Source organism: Hemicordylus capensis, chromosome 2 (genome assembly GCF_027244095.1).
Source record: "Hemicordylus capensis ecotype Gifberg chromosome 2, rHemCap1.1.pri, whole genome shotgun sequence".
In the NCBI taxonomy this organism is placed as follows: Eukaryota; Metazoa; Chordata; class Lepidosauria; order Squamata; family Cordylidae; genus Hemicordylus; species Hemicordylus capensis.
In genome coordinates, this window is record NC_069658.1 from 198,435,198 (window position 1) to 198,453,714 (window position 18,517).

Consider the following 18,517-nt stretch of genomic DNA (forward strand, 5'->3'; position numbering starts at 1 on the left):
TGGGCCTCCCTCCCCTTACCATGGCAGTGGATACGAGATAGCAGGAAAAATGCTGCTGCTGATGGGACTTGGGAGAATTAAAGAATATGCCTGCCCCAATGGTAACAGGAGGGGGCCCCACTGGAGGGGGCCCACCAGAAGTCACTTTGCTGAGGGCCCCCTCACTTCTGGGGCCTGACCACATTTCTCAAAGGGACACCATATGCTTCTTCAATTATGAGAAACAGTTATTCCCATGTTTGAAATGAGGAGATAAAGTGGGAAATAGCAACTGATCTGGGGCTACCCAAGAATCCAGTCTGCTCATCAGGATTTGGATCTAAACCTGCAGAGCCTATACACACACCCTTGGGAGTTAAGCCACACTGGACCCAGTGGGTTTTAATTCTCCTGAGTACATACAGGGCCAATTCAAATAATATGGCCTGGCAACCCATGTGAACAGAAAGGAACATGCCGAGACTGAGCACGCCCATCAAGACGTCTTCCGCTGACGCCTCAACACCCTCTGAGCCATGTCCCTTAATAATCTGTAGACTGTAGGGGTTGTTTTTCCAAATGCCCCCTAAACATGCATTCTAAATACTTGTTTAAACAAGTATTTGGAATGGGTGTTTAGAGGTCATTCAGATAAACAGCCCCCCCCCCATCTAAGCGATGTCTGTAGAAGAGTGATGTCTGTAGAAGACTCCCAAAGTGTGTGCTCTCAGTGCGCCCCTTCCTGTTCACGTGTGCTGCTGCTGGGCTGTACTGCTTGAACCAGCCCATGCAGAGGATCAGACCATACCATTGCCATTCTAAGCATGCTTACCTGGATGTGTTCCATTGTAATCATGTGGGCTTACTTCCAAGTAAATGTGGTTAGGGCTGAGAATGTTCCAGGCAGGGATGAATTAACAGTTCCTGGAGCCGTGAACCCTGAAGCTTGCAGACTCATGCTGAATGGCAAGAATGGTTATGAAGCATAATAATGTTAACCATACAACTATCAGTCTGGTGCTATGCTCTGTGATGCGGCAGAAGGAAAGCACAGAATCAGGTGACATGTTCTGAACATCAGCCTACGGCACATCATTTCACTTTGCTTCCTTTGCCCCAGTGTTGTACAATGACCATGTTCCCCTGCACTGAGGCAGCCATTGTTATTGGCTGCATCAGCCCTCCAAAAATAATTTTTTAAAAAAAATCTCCATGATGTGGGTGTCACAGTATGGAGAGTGGGCCTTGTGCACTTTAGCAGGAGAGAAAGTGCATGAAGGAGTTAAGATTTTCGTGAGTTTTCTACCCTGCCTCTGAAAAAACCTGTGAGATTCTCCGTGAGGCGATCTCAGGGACTCCCTGTGAGTCCCTGAGTGAAACTCCTGGACAATTTGTTTATGTGAATCTTACTGCCGTAGGCCCCAATCTGTTTCCAGTGTCTACCACAAAAACAGAAGCTACTTCCTCTCTCAAAAGTAGAGTGCAGAGAATTCTGGGTTAGCCTCAAGTGTCTTTACTGAAATTGAGCCTCCTAGTGAGGAACATATAGGAAACCTATCTGTGTTCATAAAGGATCTTGGAACAATAAAGAATCATTGCATGCACTTTGGAATGCATACCATGCAGAGGTAGCATCACTGAATACTGCTGACTTTTGTTCATGAGAATGCAGGCTTCTTGTGCCACAATGCAGCCACCATTAATCTTAGCAAGTCAACATATTGTTGGAGTTCCAGTGCATCGACCTTTTGCACCAACTATCTTAATGACCACTAGGGGCATTGGGAGTAGAGGTAACTAATGAGGGTCTCCCTAGCTGTTCTCACCTGTCTCTACTCTATGACCACTAATTGGACTCTTCAGGCATTTCCTGTGGTGGTAGTCAGAATCCCTTCCTCTCCGCTTAGAGAGCAGATGGAAACTTCTCTCTCTCTCCCTACCTATTCATTATGTCGATTGGCATTAATAGGTCTTCCCTATCCAAAGTGTACTTCACCAAGAAATACTTAGTATTTTATTCCAGAAGAATCTCCATGTGTCTTCTCTAAATAGCTGCAACAACTGAACTCTACAAACTACTCTGTAACTGGAGTGGGTAGCTTCTTTAGTGCTCTGCTAATTAACTGGGGGATGAGAGAATTACAACCTCCAACAGATATAGGCTGCTTGCAGACCCCTTGGCAGTGTTAGGCCCCTGGATAGCTGCGTAGGTTGCCCAGCTGCCGGCTCCAGCCCTGGCTCTGACTACCCATCTCTTTGGACTCTTGTCAAAGCTCCAGCACAGCACAGCCTTTTCCAGCGCACTGTGCCACGTCTGGAGCTCCAATCTGAAAAACACATTGCCAGACACACACACACACACACACACACCACATAGCGGTTTTACATTCAGAGGGGCTTTGAAGGCAACCTCCTCATCCTCTCTCCCCCCCGCCCCCCCGCCATCTACTGCTACTGCTACCCTTGTCCCGCCAGAAGCAGAGTTTGGCACAGATTTTCTTTTTTAAAGCCACATTCCCATGCAATTCACTTGTGGAAATTGCTCTTCAGAAATCCACTGCCAGGTTTCTTAAGAAGTGTGTGTGCGTGTTTGTGTTTCCCCTTGGAGCTGAAGTTACAAAAGAGGCAAAAGTGTTTCAAACCCTGGTTCCAAGACAATGATGCCTTCCCCCCCTTGTCTCCCTTCCCTGTTTCCATGCTCGCTTGCAATTTTATCCTCTCTCTTTTTTGGTGTGTGTGTGTGTGTGTACGCTAGATGTTTCATTCTACAGCGTTGTTCCTTGCAGCCACACCCTGGGCTGTGCTGAGTTAGCTCTTGCCAGTTAAACCTGTTTATAATTAGGAGCCTCTCCCAGCAGTTTACCAGCCAGAGCAAAACTGCCTTCTGAAAACCGGAGCGAAAGAGAAAGAGAGGAAAAGCTCCCCCCCACTCTTCCCTCTTAAAAGGGCCTGATTCAGCTGTCAAGAGCAAACTTTCATGAACGGATTCTACTTTAAATAACCAGACGTGCCACAGAGTGCACGAGTTCACCAAGGCTGTTTACTACAGGGTGTGTGTGTGTATGGGCTTCCTCTCAGGTCATGGGTGCACTTACTCATACAAGCTGTATGGGCTGTGGCACCTGGGTGCAACATGCATTAACCGCCCCTCCCAACCCCCAGTCTGCACAGCAGATGTGTGGGGATCTTCATGAGGAGCATGCAGGCGATACAGTCGTTTGTTCCTAATGGATGCATGGGCCTCTGCTCTGAATGGCAGAGAGCATACTATAGGGAGAGACTTAACATGCAGCAATCCAGACATGTTAAATTGCTCATACTGGCAGGCAGATACATGTTTGAACAGGTTGGCAGATGGAGGCAGTCTCTTCATTAGGCGCAGGAGGATATATTTTAGTGCTGTGCTGAATATTTTCCAGTGAATATGTTTAGTGTCAAATTGGGAAGTTTCTGGGGGAGGGGAAAATGTGCTCCAGCCTCCCAGTGTTATGTTTTATCATACTTATTTGCTGGTATTTGCAGACCCCCTCTGCTGTTGCTGCTGCAGTACCGTTTCTTCCTTCTTCCTTCTTATTCCTGGACTATGATCGCAACCAATCAGGGATCACGTTGTGGACATGTTGATGCCATATAGCCAATCAAATGTGGCTACATGGTGACATCACAAACCTAATTGTGAGTGAAGGCAGGAAACGTTGCCCTTTCTCTGAATGGGTGTTGGACAGGGAGATGTGCTGCAGTCCCTTTTATCCGCTGTTTGAGAGGGTAATTCTTTTGTAAGGTTTTGTAGAACTGTAGTATGGGTGCTTTCCAGATTACACACTGTTCAGCAGTAAAATGCTTCAGCTTGGCAGGCCTCCTACAATGGGGAAATTCTGCAGGTTTTTTGTAAAGCACATGCAACGTTGTAGGTCCAAAATGCATGGATAAAATCTGAAAGAAGGCATCGGAAATGTGAATGGCACCTTGCTGGCAGCACTGGGACTGCGATGTCGAAACACGGGCCGTACGGAAGCACACTTAGTGGACAGTAGTGTCATTGCTGTAGCGTGTAATCTGGAAAGCACCCTGAGTTCAAATGAGTGCTAACTGAAATTGATGGCATCTGTTTTATGACATTTTAAAGCAGTGAATGATTCACAAAGGACTAGAACAGGGGGCTGGAACCAACCTTGACTTGGTGGGCTGGGGCCAAGGTCCATTTTCAGCATATTATTACATTAAAATTAATTTACAGTATTAATGAAAGCAATTATTAGCTACTTGTGGATCTCCCCCGCCTGCCCATCATGGGACCCACAATTTTAACCAAAGATAGTGTCCCTGCTCTACCAGTGAGGCGCCTGGAGTGCATGCCAGCCCCAAACAAATGCCAAATCCTCTCCTCTCTCTTAATCACTGTAGCATTCCGGTAGCAATCCCAGGCATGCTTACTAGGGAGTAAATCATGCTGGGTGCACTTTGGGATGGACTTCTGAGTAAATATGCACAGGATGGCATTGTAAGGCAGCTTCTGGAGAGGATGGCCCCCTTCAGAGAAGTGGGACTGATTGAAAGAGTGACCCCCCTGCCTTCTTGGGTGCACTCTACCTGTGCCATCCTAATGCCATCCACTGCTTCAGCCCACTACAGCCATCACAGCAGATGCTGAAGCAGTAATCATTGCCTCACCAGGGGTGTAGCTATAACTGAGCAGATGGTTCAAAGAACCCAGGTGCCCCCAGCTCCTGAGGGACCCCAGCTCCACCCCTCCCTATTTTCTTCATTATCTCCCTCACTCCGAGGGGCCACTGGAGAGAGGGGTGAGCATGGGCCCCCTCTCCCCTAGCTATGCCTCTGTGCCTCACTCACTCCTCAGTCCATCACAGCCACACGCATGCCGTCTGGTCTCAAGCGCCCAGCTGCACGGAGCCAACGTCTGCTTGTCAGTGGGACACTACCAGCTCATCCTGCTGTCAGTGCTCGGGGGCCAGCAAAAAAGTCCCCCGTGAACAGGATCCCAGCCTTATGTTGTGCAGACCTGGGCTAGAAGGTCAAGACAGTAGCAGTGACAGGGTCTGGAAGCTTGACCGCATGAGAACTCTCAATGCCTTTGAGCACTAGGAATGTGCATGGAACCGGTTCGGAGGCCGTTTATGGGCCTCCGAACCGATTCAAACGGTGGATGTTCCACTGGTTCAAAGGCAGGGGATGCATATTTAAGGGTGGGGGAGGGTGCACTTACCCCTCCCTCTGCTTTCCCCCCACCGGCGCTCCGTTTTTTAAAAGTCCATTGGGGTGACAGTGCACCTTCCTGTTGCCCCATTGCCCACTTTACCAGAAATAACCGGAAGTATTCGACATGCCTGCGCATGCCAGGCACGGACGCGTACATGTCATGGGCGGGTGCGCACACGGCGTGTGCATGTGTGCAACGGGCATGCGCTTATACCCGGTACGTGCAGGCGTGATGGATACTTCCAGTTACTTCCAGTAAAGGGGGCAATGGGGCGGCAGGGTGGTACACCGCTGCCCTGATGGACTTTTAAAAAACGGAGCGCTGGAGGGGGGAAAGCGGAGGGAGGGGTAAGTGCACCCTCCCCTGACCTTAAAGATGATGATGATGATTCGATTTCTATTCCGCCTTTCCAAAAATGGCTCAGAGCGGTTAACACAGAGAAATAATAAATAAATGAGATGGATCCCTGTCCCCAAAGGGCTCACAATCTAAAAAGAAACATAAGATAGACACCAGCAGCAGTCACTGGAGGGATGCTGTGCTGGGGGTGGATAGGGCTAGTTACTCTTCCCCTGCTAAATAAAGAGAATCACCATGTTAAAAGGTGCCTCTTTGCCAAGTTAGATGCACCCCCCTGCCTTTGAGCCACTCCTGCACAGTTCCGTGCACATTCCTGGTGAGCACATTCTGAGTACCCAGAATGTTGGGGGCAATATGCTAAATCATTGTAAACCGCTTAGAGAGCTCTGGCTATAGAGCGGTATATAAATGTAAGTGCTATTGCTATTGCTATTACGTCCTAGCTAGATGAGTGGTCCTCCATCCAACGTGGGCTAGAGCACAGCTGCACAACTCCAGCCTGCCATTTGTTGTTGGACTGCAACTCCCATCATCCTTGACTATTGGCCTCTGTGGCTGGAGATGATGAGAATTGTAGTTCACCAACCATTGGAGGGCCAAGGTTGTGCAGCCCTGGCCTAGAGGTAAGGTTGCCAATGTTTCAGCCGGCCCTTGATGCTGTGCCGTTAACAGTAACATGATCTATAAAAATTAGCAGGCAACAGTGTTTGTTTCCATGTTCTGTGGAAAGCTTCCTTTTTGAACTGCTGCAGTATAAACCAGTGGAGACGTGAGGAACCATACACTGTACTTCTCCACATGATCTTATCAGGGCCAAAATGGATGCTTAGAGCAACTGAGCCTAGCAGAGGGGAGGAAGAGTCCACCTGCTTCCCATCCAGTGCTGCCCTGTGTGAGAGACCGAGTGTGTGCTCATGGATCCTGCTGCTATTGCTGCCTGCCTGCTTCTCCTTCGCCTGTGAGACTGTGGCCTGCTGCCTCTGGGTAACATCTATGGGGAGAGTGTGTGCTGGATTGGTGCCAGGGGTGGGCCTTGATAGGAACGCTGCCTGTGGTGGTGGGCCCGCCACCAGTGGGGTCACGACCAAAGGGGCAGCACCAAAGGGGGTCCGCCTCTTTGGGGGGAGCCACTTCGGGGGATAATGAGAGCCAGGGCCAGGTGTTTGGCTCAGGATCCCTCGTGGTTGTAAAGGTGGGTAGGTATTGTAATTTGGCTTCTGTTTTAAGATCCTGGGTGAGGTGAGTTTTAATGGGTCTGGGTTTGTCTGGAGATGGGGAGACAGGGGGTGTGTCCACTGATTATGGGGCAGCTATTCCAGTGGTGGTGGGGAATAGAAAAAGTACTGTTGACAGGTCAGCAGGCCATTGCAGGGGAAGGGAGATCAGACACTTAATTGCTGCTTCCCATTCTGGTTGTCCTTCCAGCTCCTTGACCTTGGAAAGCAATGCCAACCACCCACAGAACCTCATCTTGCTCCTTTGTAAATGCCAGGTCAGTCCAGAATAAACCTGAAATAATCCATGATCTGATTCTGGATGAAGGGGCTGGTCTGATATGTATTACAGAGACTTGGTTGGGGGAGGCTGGTGGCCTGGTCTGGTCCTGGCTTCTCCCTCCAGGGTACTCTGTTGAGGAGTAGGGTAGGGGACATGGGTGGGGAGGTGGAGTGGCTGTGGTCTATAAGAACAATATCTCTCTTTCCAGGATCCCTGTCGAAGTGTCTGACCATAATGAATGTGTGTACTTAAGTTTGGGGTTAAGGGATAGACTGGGACTTCTGTTTGTGTATCAATCGCCCTGCTGCCCAACGGAGTCCCTAACAGAGCTGACTGACTTGGTCTTGGGTTTGGTGTTGGAGTCTTCCAGGCTTGTGGTGCTGGGTGACTTCAGTGTTCACTTTGGGACCAATTTGTCCGGGGCAGCTCAGGAGTTCATAGCGGCCATGATGACTATGGGCCTATTCCAAATGGTCTCAGGTGAGACACATATTGCTGGTCACATGCTTGATCTGGTCTTTCACTCTGAACAGGGTAGTGTTCTGTGGGTGGGGACTCTGGTGATTTCCCCATTGTCATGGACGGACCATCATCTGGTTAAGGTTGGACTCATGACCACGTCCCACCTCCGCAGGGGCAAGGGGCCCATTAGGATGGTCCGCCCGAGAAGTTTATTGGATCCAATAGGATTCCAAGAAACCTTGGAGGGATTTAGCAATAGCAATAGCAATAGCACTTACATTTATATACCGCTCTATAGCTGGAAGCTCTCTAAGCGGTTTACAATGATTTAGCATATTGCCCCCAACATTCTGGGTACTCATTTTACCGACCTCAGAAGGATGGAAGGCTGAGTCAACCTTGAGCCCCTTGGTCAGGATTGAACTTGTAACCTTCTGGTTACAGGGCGGCAGTTTTACCACTGCGCCACCAGGGGCTGGTGATCTTGTGATCTTAGGTGCTGGTGATCTTGTCAACACTCTGGTGGAGAATTGGAACAATCAGCTCACCAGGGTAATGGATACGATCACTCCTAAGCATCCTCTCTGACCCACTTTGAAACTGGCCCCTTGGTATACAGAAGAACTACGGGGGTTGAAGCGGTGAGGTAGACGACTAAAGCGCAAGTGGAGAAAGAATCAACTCGAATCCGACAGATTACTACATAGAGTGCGTTTGAAGATCTATGCTCAGGTGATATGTGTGGCAAAGAAGCAATTCTTTTTCTCCCATATCACATCCGCAAGTTCACGTCCGGTGGAGTTGTTCAGGGTTGTGAAGGGGCGAATGTGCGCCCCTTTCCCATTGAATCAGTACTTGGAACCAACAATTACTTACTGTGGCATTTCTAATGATTTTTGTGTGGACATAATCTCTTGAATCTAAGTTGTTTAGTCAAACACCACAATCGTTACAGAGGCTGATGCCAAGGTGTCCAGCAGCTCCTCTTATGTGATGACCCTGGATCAATTTCAGTTTGTAACCCCTGAGGATGTGGACAAGTTGCTTGGAATGGTGCGGCCTACCACGTGTCCTCTTGATCCTTGCCCAACATGACTTATACTGTCTGGCAGGGTGGCTGTTGTAGAAGGCCTGGTAGAGATTATTAATGCTTCTCTGAGGGAACACAGGATGCCACCTTGTTTGAAGGAGGCAATTATTAGACCACTTCTGAAGAAGCCTGCCTTGGATCTCTCAGAGTTAAGCAACTATAGGCCTGTTTCCAACCTTCCATGGCTGGGCAAGGTGATTGAGAAGGTGGTGGCCTCCCAGCTCCAGGTGGTCTTGGAGGAAACTGACCATCTAGACCCATTTCAAACTGGCTTTTGGGTGGGCTATGGGTGGAGACTGCCTTGGTCGGCCTGATGGATTATCTCCAATTGGGAATTGACAGAAGAAGTGTGAATCTGTTGGTTGTTTTGGATCTCTTGGTAGCTTTCAATACTATTGACCATAGTATCCTTTTGGAACGTCTGAGGGGATTGGGGGCGGGAGGCACTGTTTTGCAGTGGTTCCGCTCCTACCTCTCGGGCAGATTCCAGATGGTGTCCCTTGGAGACTGTTGTTCCTCTAAATCTGAACTTTCTCATGGTGTCTCTCAGGGCTCCATATTGAGGCTATTCTCATGGTCATACAAAACCAGGCTAAGGGAGCCTAGTCCGATTTTGTATGACCGTGAGAACCACCGGGCTCACAGCCGAGCCTGGTCTCACCAAAGTGGGTAACCCGCTGGAATGCCCCTCCCCTTAGCTGAGGTTAGCAAAGCAAGCACTCCGCTAACCCAGGCTTTTCGATTGTGTGTTGCCACAGCATGCGTCCACACCGTGGCAACTCACGAGTAGATCCCCGACCAGGAGGCTTAAAAGCAGCCTCCTGGCTTGGGGGTCTTTCCGGCATTAAATGATTTTAATGTTAATGTTTTAAATGTTTAAATGATTTTAATCATTTGATTTAATTTGGTTTTTAACTGTTAATTGATTTTAATTGTGTTTGTTGTAAACTGCACTGAGCCATTTTTGGAGGGGTGGTATATAAATCAAATACATACATACATACATACATACATAAACTGTGTGTTTGTTAAACACTTCACAAGCTTGTCCTTTTTGCCTGTAAAGTGAGGATGGGTCTTTTTTTTTTCCTATCAAAAGGACGGAGCATGTGGGAAAGGGGAGTTAATCCACCTCTTCCCTGCCTCACCTTTCTGCTGCACTCCACCCCTTTTCAGTAGTTTTTCCTCAGCCTGGCTCCAATACGGGTAGAGTATCCTGTGAACTGGATAAGGAGAAAAAACCCTTAAAACAGCTGAGCATGATGAAGTAAATTGGGGAGCAGGGTGGGTTTTGTTTCGCTTCCCCACATGATCCTTTTGGTATAAAAAGTTGATTGCTACTGTATAAGTGAATGGGGCAAGCGTGTGTTTAACAAACAGATGGTTGTCCCATTGCTTACTTTGGCTTTCAGCACAATCTTCTCCTAAGGTTAGTGGCTGACATGATCATTGATGAGGAAAATCACTCAGTTGTCCCATTGAAATTAAAAGGACAAGTTAGGCAATGCTCATCATGTCAGCCAGAATTCAGGGGCGGAACCACCATTGCGCAGATGCATCCCAAGAACCCCGGGTGCTAGTCCTGTGGACCTGCCCCTGGCGCCCTAGCCACACCCGCTGCACTGGATGTCAGACGCAGGGGCGTGGCCATATCCGGAAATGGAGCTGCACAGCACCCTTCGCAAGGCACTTCAGCCAGCACCGGGCTTGCAGCCTGGAGCGGAGTGCTTTTCCATGCCAGAAAGGCAGAGAGACGCTTCCCAGCCAGGCTGGGAACCCAGTGCTAGCTGAAGCTTCTCACCAACGGAGCTGGGTGGCATTGGGTTCCCAGCCTGGCTGGCAACACATCTCTCTGCCTTTCTAGGCTGTGAAGGGCAGAGATGGTCGCCAAAAGGATTCACAGTCTAAAAAACACACAGAGACTGTTCTCATGAGCAATCTAGCCCAGGCTAAGGCAGTGTAGCCTGGGCTAGGCTGCTTGGGTGGAGCACAGGAATCGGCATGGATCCTGGCATTCCTGCCCAGCCTAACCCCACTCCTAAGCCCAGCTCTTAGCTGAGGTTAAGGGAGCAAGTGCTCCCTTAACCCAGCTGCCAGGCTTGTGTGTCTCCATCTGCAGACAGAGAGACGAGTGCCTAGAGTGCCCATCTGATGGGGGAATCCCCCAAGGCACCCTGCTTGTCGCATGGTGCCTGGTGGGATATGCGGAGGCTGAGGAAATGAGTCCCGGCCTCTGTTGCTCTGTGCTGCCTGTAGCAGCGCAGGTCACTTGGGCTTGTGGCTTGCACGCCAAAAGGATCAAGAGCAATCATCTGGGGGAAGGTAGGTTGAACCAGGGGCATAGCTATAATTGAACGAAAGGGTTCAAAGAACACGGGCCCCCAGCTCTTGAGGGCCCTCCAGTTCCATCCCTCCCTATTCCTACCTGCCCCCTCCACCACCACCCAGCAGTGCATGCCCCCATCATGTGAATCACCCCACAAGGAGATGGTGGCAACGGCCATTGGAGAGATGCTCTACTGGGCCAAATAGGGACAATTGCTCCCCACCCCACCCCCACTGATTATAAGTGAGTCACCAGTTTAAAAGGCACTTAGCAACCTAGAGAATGAAACAGTACATTTAAATGTCCCTTTTTAATGGGAGATTCAGAGCTGTAGCTTCTTCCCTGTCCGTCTCTCCCCCCCCCACATTTCTTCTGCCTGCTCCCATGCTCTCTGTGTGGCACACTTAGGAATGCTGTTTGCATAACAGCAACAGAATGGATGGATGAAAGGACCAGAGGAAACAGGCAGGAGGATGTGCACCTGCTGGGTCTTCCATTTTACTGGAGAATTTAAATTTCCAGGCCACAACCTGGCAATCCTGCTTTGTCCTCCAATTGCTCCCACACAGTCTATCTTTCTCCCTCAAAATCTGGAAAGCCCCCCTCCCAATAGCCACCTCCCTCCCTAGATTTCAGAAAAGGGGCTAACAGAGTAAAAGCAGGCATCTGAAACCAACCAACTTGAGAGTGACGCAGCCCCTCACTCTATGGGGACGGGAGAGTTGCTGACTATTTTGGCGCTTGCTGCCAGGCAATGAAATAATCTGTCCTCATCAGGAAACTATGTCCTTTTGCAAATGTGTCTGCCTCTGCCCACCCAGCCGCTTGCCATTTAGTTAGGAAAAAGAGACTGTTACTGCTGCTGCTGCTGCTGCTGTGAATGAACTGAACTTTCTTCTTTTTTAGCCGCAGTGGCAACAGATTCCTCTTAGTGACAGCAAATGGTGCTCACTCTGAAGATCCTGCAGTGATCACATCAGAAGCATCCATATGTAATGAAAGGGAGAGGACCTTGCTGCAGGGAGGCTAGTTTTGCTGGGAAAGCTTTTAATCTTTGCTCCAGTAGTGACAGGGTGGGATGCAACGGGATATGATGCCCTTGTGGCAACAGGATACAATCCTTCAAATAATATAAATAGCTGGTCTATGAATATAGACTTTCTGAAAGGGCAGCACAGGAAACATGGTAGTTTTGCGCAAGTTCACCACTCTTTATTTTATGATTGCTTATATGCTGTGAATCAAGCACTCATCCTGGAAAGTACCAGGAAACAAAACAAAAGCAAAAGAAATCCTAAGAGAGAGGCAGGATGGAAGCCCAGGCAAGTAGGGATGTGGAATTGTCTCTCTTCTTGTTGCTGACGTCATTGGTCCTATCCAATAGGAGCCTGTGGTAACTGCAAAACCACACTGCACATAACAATTATCAATGAATATGGAGGTGCTTGGTAGGGGGGGAATTGTGTTTCACTAGCAGTGCTGAACTGTGGTCTTAAAGGCAGGTTCCCTGCACAGGAGGTGAGACTCAGAAAGAAGATGTCTGTATCCTTCACAGCCAACAATTATGGGGGCACCCATTTTTTTCTGAGATATTATGTGCACAAGTTCTAATGGGATGTGTTTCCCCAGCGTGGGATTCCTTTTGTTGGGGTATATGGAGAGGCTGGCTGGATCCCATCCTTGTTTGCTGTTGGTTTTTTTAAAGTGAAAACATGTGTCTGTTCTGGGAAGGGAAAGAGGTGGGTGGGGGCCAGTCTGGGCTGCCTCTGCTGCCCAGCTTGAAAACCCTCGATTGTGATGTCATCTCAGCCCAGAGACCTGACTGAGCAGGGATCTTGTATCAGAGTCCAGGCTTGGCACTGCTCTAAGGGGAATACTAATGAAGAAGCAAATGGGCCTTGTAAGAAGTTGCCCCCCCCGCCCACCAGACAATTCTGTTCCAAATGCAGTGCAGTTCTGGGTAGTGAAATCATGCAGCAGCAGGTGAGAAACATAGTAAGAGGCAAGGGTAGGATTTCAGTTTTTGGGGATGGGACAACATTCCATCACAGATCTGTGTGGAAGTCGGAGAGAGGCACTTCTGAAGTCTGATCACAAATGATCTGGAAGGACTGGAGCATTTCCAGACAGCAGATCTTCCTGCGGGTTTATTGTGAGGCTAGAGGCACTTCTGAAGTCTGATCACAAATCATCTGGAAGGACTGGAGAATTTCCAGACAGCAGTTTCTCCTGCAGGTTTACTGCGAGGCTATACTGCGAGTCAGAATTAGCCCCCCAAAAGCAATGCAAAAAGTGGATTTTTTTTAACCCTGGACATAAATCAGGCTATGCTCTAATGTGCAATGAAAAACCCGAATTGTGTCTGGAGTGCTCCGCAATAGCTTGCAGGGACTTCGGGGTAAATCTGGCCAATATGTGAATGCACAGCCTCCATTCCAGAGGAGAAGCGAGCTAAAAGCCTTATCTGGAAATGCTCCAGGGGGTACTGTCCCTCTCTACCCTATGTAAATGGCACTGCCCACTGCGGAAAGTGGGGCCTTTAACCTATAAGGATGAATGTACAACTCTTATCCTCTTCCCTTTAACTAATAAGGAAATACAATTATGCCTGTAAGCTTGCCAACCTTTGATTTTAGAAATACCGTATTTACCTGGCTCTGAATTTAAGAAAACCTCCTTTAAAAATAGAGGTTAAATACAGTTATGCCTGTATTTATCTGAAAGGAAGAGGACTCTGAATTTAGGTCAACCCCCTGATTTCTAACATCAAATAACTTGGAAAAAAACATAGTTTTGGATTCAACTAAATACAGTACCACTTCAGTGGGTGGAGCTAGGGTAAGTTTTGACTGGTCAGGGAGGATGGAGCCAGGGTGCTTTCCCCATTACACACTGCAACAGTTTAACAACGTATCCACTCAAAGGCTCTCCACATGAGCAGTGTGGAGGGTTCTGTGAGCAGGCTTGACCTGCTTTCTCAGCAGACAAGCAGGCAACTTGCCCTGGGCAGCCAGTTCGGCCTCCCACACAATTACCAGCTCCATAATGGAGCCGATTAGGGTGGTGGGGATTGGGGGCCTCCCAGCCCGCAGAAGTCCCAGCATGCCCCACGCAAGTGTGTGGGGCATTCTGGGGAGCCCCCACCACACCAGGCGGCTTGTTGTAGCCTCCCGGTCGGGGGGCTATCCCTGAGTTGCCATGGCAACACATGACCAAACAATTGAGGTTAGTGGAAACTAATGTGCTATGCTTACTTAGGTGGGTTTTTTGGGGGGGGCAATTTAGCGGGCTCCTGGAAGTTCACATGTGTGGTGGAAACCAGACTTGGTTCCCTTTGCCCGGTTTCCACCATGTGTGAGAATAGCCTCTTTGTGTGCTTCCGTACTGTGATCCGACATCACTTGCAGCGCTATGCCGTCCATATTTCTGATGCCCTAATTTGGATTTTATTGCTGTGCTGCAGCACTACAACGTTGCATCTGCATTGCAGGAAAGTAGCAGTATTTTTCCGTTGTAGGAGAGTTGCAATGATGTTGCCCCAGTGTAAGTGGCGTGGCGTGGACGGTTCATTGTGTGTGTGTGTTGGGGGATCAGTCCATATCGCCCCTTCCCACTTCAATTTTATTTCTCTCTTTTTATTTTATCTTTACTCCCCTAATTTCTTCTTATTTTTATGCTGTGTGAAGAGGGTGCAGCGGGTGGGCAGGTGGAGCAATTTCAGGGGCCAAGCAAGGGGGACAGCTGCCTTTACTTCCCCACCGCGACCCTCTTGTTCAAAATCCACTCAATCCCCAACTCCCCTGATGTCTATCTATGGGCCCTTGCCACCATTTTTGTTGGGGTTTTTTTTTGCTGGATTGCTTGTACAAGGGTGTAACAATGCAAGTAAATTCTCGCTTTGGAGCAGCGCTTTCCCTGCCATTGGTTTTGTTTGTTTGTTTGTTTGTTTTGCCGGATTGCTTGCGTAAGGGTGCAACACTGCAATTAAATATTTGTTTTTGAATGGTGCTTTCCCTGATGGCTTTGAGCAAGGGAGATGAGATTTTAAAAAAAGAAAAAACGATGTCAAGTCATCCTCCCGCCTCCTCCATGACCCCATTGGCCCAAAATGGGGTAGGAGGAGGGGGCAGATTACACAATTCAAGGAGAATATGGACACCCCTGCTTAGAAACCACATTGCAGTGGACAGCAATGTGAATGGCCACCTGCCTACCATGCACCTTGCAATGTTTCTACCAGCGCAAAACTCATAATCTGGAAAATGCCCAGGTGAGATTTTGGCAAGTTGAAAGGTGGGGCCTGGCAGGTTTTGGTGACTCATGATGGAGTGGAGCTGATTTTGGTATACTGTGACAGAGCCTAGTGGATCATGGAGTGGATCATGGAGTGATATCAATTTAAAATAGCTAATCTTGCTCAAAATACCTGACTTATTGAACAAAATGAGGTTGTTCACATGCCCTCACATTGCTACTTGGGAGGGCTGGGCAGGGGGAGGCAGAAGCTTGTCTGCCTTCCCTGGCAGGAGAGTGGCAGCTGTCTTTGCATCTGCCATGCCATGCACCCATGAGTGGCGGTGCAGCGGAGACCAAAGCTGGGTTCGGGAGGAGGAAGTCCTCCCACAATCCAGAGAGACCCACACCAGCAGTGCAGTGGCTGCTTTCATTAAAACAGCTGCTACACTTGGTGTGGCCACTCTTTCCTCCCCGGCTTGCTGCCCAAAATGGTGGTGAGGTGAGCGGGAAGCTTTCTACCGAGAGGCGATCGCCCAGACGACTGCCTGCCAAGGTAGGACAAACCCGTGGTTCGTTCCACCTCGGTAAAATACTGGGTAGGAGGACAGGGCTACCCTCGACTGGAGCAACCGGGAGTAGAGGGCTCCTGGCACTCCAGATGATACGAGCTGCCTGCGTTTCCCCAGGCAGCTCGTGTCGTGAGAATAGCCTCAATGTCTGACACTGAATTGAGTTCAAAAGCACCAAACAAGCAGATACTGTATCTTCCCATTGTCAGCCCTGCCTGCCTGCTACCTTCTCCCACTACAGGGACTTGTGAGTAACTGATGTATTTCTGGATCCAGTTTTGAAAGTCATTGATTTACCTGTTTGTCTCTTTATTCTATACTGTACCTGATTTACTTTTGGTTATTACCTGTTACCTGAGAAAACTGATGGTTGCTTGAAGAACTATAGGGAATGGAGGGGAAAGGGGTCGGGCCATAGCTCCATGGCAGATCACATGATTTACATGTGAAGTCCAGAGACTTCAATCTCTGGCTTTTCCAGTAAAAGGATCTTGGAAAAACTGTTGTCTGAGTGAGATCTTTTCAAAAAAGACAAACCCAGGTAATGGCTGCCAAGAGAGCTCCCTTATCCTGGTCCATCTAGCCCAGAATAGTCTTTTAAAAAAGAAATAAAACTGACAAGGGTTTCCCCAAGATCCTTTTACTGGAGAAGCCGGAGACTGGGCCCAGGATATGTAAATCATGTGATCTGCTATGGAGCTATGGCCTCACCCCTTTCCCCTCCAATCCCTATTATTCCTATAAATACTTCTTCAAGCAACCATCACATTTTTTCTCGCTATGTGCCCTGAAGGATGACACAGGAAACTAGCCTGTTCTTTTCCTGAGGCCAGCGCTGTCTGGAATCTGATAGGCCTGAGATGCATTTTGCTCAGGATTGGTAAGAATGACCTAATCTGCATGGTTCAAGAGAACAAAATGGAGGTATACTCTTTCAGTCTGGTGTTTCCTAGTGTCCCATCGTTCTTTTACTGTGAGCCCTTCCTTCCTTCCTTCCTTCCTTCCTTCCTTCCTTCCTTCCTTCCTTCCTTCCTTCCTTCCTTCCTTCCTGACGTAGTAGACTTGATTTTAGATTCAGGTTTCTGAATACTATTTTAGACTTCAAATATGTGTGTGTGAGGTGGGAAATTCATGATAGGCTTCATTCTTAAATTTGTTAAAGCATATGGCTGAAGTCCTATGCACACATGCTCGGGAGCACAAAGGAACTTTGCACCATTAAATCAGTGGGGCATCTCTAGGTTAAAGTGGCCAAGACTGGGCTGCAAATGACAACAAGGAAGTTCTTCTCACGATTAGTGAGAAGAGCCTGGGGAGAGTTTGCGGGAAGAGTGGGCTTAGCCCACTCTCTCCACACATAAGCAGCAGTCTGCTCCGGGCGGCCGAAGTGGCCGAAGCGGCCGCCCACACGACTGCTGGCTCCGTTACGGAGCCAGTGGGGGCTGGGAGGATCGGGGGTTGCGCAGCCCCCAGAAGTTCCAGCATGCCCTGCGCAAGTGCACAGGGCATGCCGGAGAGACCCCCGAGCCAGGAGGCTGCTTTTCAGCCTCCTGGTCGGTGGTCTACTTGCTGCGGCAACTCACAATCGGGAAGCCCGGGTTAGCAGAGCACCCGTGATTTTCGAGGCTAGCCCGATTTTCTACCATCGTGTGAATAGCCTCAGTGTGTATTTTGCAAACCCTTGTGAGTATTCTCTCTTTTTTAATACCTCATATTAACCATCACAATGTTTTTCACATGATATGAACCATTTCATGGTTCATAACAATGGCCTAGAGAATGATCAGCAGTTGGAGGCCCCAAGGCCAAATCTAGCAATGGGGAACGGGGCTTTTGGATGTGTCAGTGGGCTTCCAAGTGCACTTTCAGGGTGCTATATGCAAGTATAGTGTCCTTAATAACTGGGCTAAAGTTGGCAGCCATTTTGTGCCTCCCACCACTCTCTTACACAGAAGCTCATTAAAAAGCCACTCAGTGTGTTGCCTCCGGAGCCCAGGCAAGAAAAATTTGCAGAATTTAATCCTCTAGGCAGCAAAAGAATGACAGAGAGATGAGAGTGGGGGCAAGCAGATTAGTAAAAACTAGCTTAATCGATGCAGAGCATTTGCACACTAGTACCTGATTGCTCCCTTCACCCCTTGCCACAGCCCCCATCACCTCAGAGATCTCTCCACCCTCACCTGAGCCACACTCCTGCTCCTGCTCCTCCATCCTGTTGCTCGCATCCCCCTCACCACTCTTGGTCATGGCTGCAGCATTGCTGGTGCCTATTGGCCAAGCTGCAGCCCCCTATCCCCAGAGACTGCCTCACCCTTACCCAAGTCCCACTCCTGCTCCTCCCCACAGGAGCAGCAGCAGCAGTGGTTGACCAGGCCCTTCCTTGCTGCTACCTCCACCATGGCTGCTTGTTTCCCTCAGGCCACTGACAGGCCATCCCTTGCCTGCCTGCCTCCCTCCACCAATGGCCTCAGTAGCCCCGTACAGCAGCAGTGGTTGACTGGGCCCTTCCTTGCTGCCAATAGGCACGGCCATGGCCGCTCATTCCCCTCTGGCCACTGACAGGCTCGGGCCCATCCCTCGCCCTTCCTTCTTTCTCTCTTCCCCTCCCTTCTTTTTCTCTCTTCCTCTCTCCTCCACTCGCTCTTCCCCCTTCCGTCCTTCCTTCCTTCCCTTCCCTTCCTTCTTTGCTTTCCTCTCCTCTACAATCAAGAACATCTTCCGACCAGTAACTGACCTTAACCACCACAGGCTCCCCCTCCCTATCTGCATATGGAATCCCC

The 18,517-nt window shown here is 49.1% G+C and overlaps 1 protein-coding gene across 19 annotated transcripts in view; it reads left to right on the forward strand.

The window, feature by feature from the left end:
• RARG (retinoic acid receptor gamma) overlaps window positions 1–18,517 on the forward strand; it is a 328,355-nt gene that overhangs the window by 113,166 nt on the left and 196,672 nt on the right. The window contains exon 1 of one of the 19 annotated variants that reach the window (XM_053294843.1): window positions 12,819–12,915. The exons of 17 other annotated variants lie outside the window; for them this stretch is intronic. The gene's annotated coding sequence lies outside the window, so the exon portion shown is untranslated. Of the gene's footprint in view, window positions 1–12,818; window positions 12,916–15,693; window positions 15,722–18,517 lie in introns of those variants that run through there. One more of the 19 variants, XM_053294846.1, reaches the window with a different exon arrangement.